At 32.5% G+C, this 788-nt stretch overlaps 1 non-coding gene across 1 annotated transcript; it reads left to right on the top strand.

The window, feature by feature from the left end:
- The first annotated feature begins 274 nt into the window (after window positions 1–274).
- On the top strand, window positions 275–480 carry LOC128920804 (small nucleolar RNA U3). The gene has a single exon (XR_008470692.1). It is a non-coding gene; the product is annotated as a small nucleolar RNA U3 (small nucleolar RNA).
- Window positions 481–788: the final 308 nt, after the last annotated feature.

Here is a 788-nt window from a genome sequence, read left to right as displayed (position 1 = left end):
TTTGCACAAATAATTTCACTTTAAACTAAATATGTAAATTTTAATGAAGTGGAAAATTTTAGTACGGCAACAATGAAATTGCTGTTTGATATGTCGCTGCCGTCTTCAAAATGTTCAAGACGCTGGCTTCAAACCGACATTTGTGGTCAGCTGTCGCTACGTCGTGTCGTGTCGTCGTCTTTGTGTTCAGCACTTTTCTGTTTCATTTCTGCGAATTCTCAACTAGTTTATGTGACTTTTGGTTAAAATACTCTGCGTTGACCGTTGAAAAGTTAAGACTATACTTCACAGGATCATTTCTGTAGTGAGTCTTCATTTACTTTCTTTGCAAATCGAAAGTATTAGCTAGGTATACCGTTTTATCTGACAGCGTGAGGTTTATGAACTTTATTTCCAATTTTGTCTTGTGACATATGTATTAGAAATGATGTTTCTTCGATGATCGCTCGGTTATAACGGATAATACGACTTCTGAGTGGTGATTTTAATGAATAAATTTCAAGGTTTTATACAAATAATTATACATATATAATAATGCAGTCAATAAGTACAGTAGGGCAATTCACAGTCTGGTGCAAATGGTGTTGCATATTTGCAATTGCAAATTCGCTGTACATTTTGTTAGTGTAAAAGAACAATATGCCTCGCTCATTTGCAATTGCAAATACAGTTTGTCAACAAATTCTTTGCAAAATAAAAATTGACTCAAAAAATCAACTTTGACATTAAATTTCTTTAACAAAGGTTTAGTTTTTTATGATTTTTCTTTTACAGTATTATTATAGGAT

This window comes from Zeugodacus cucurbitae, chromosome 3 (genome assembly GCF_028554725.1).
Source record: "Zeugodacus cucurbitae isolate PBARC_wt_2022May chromosome 3, idZeuCucr1.2, whole genome shotgun sequence".
Classification (NCBI taxonomy): domain Eukaryota; kingdom Metazoa; phylum Arthropoda; class Insecta; order Diptera; family Tephritidae; genus Zeugodacus; species Zeugodacus cucurbitae.
Note: the sequence above shows the minus strand (reverse complement) of the source record. Positions and strands in the feature narration are given on the sequence as shown.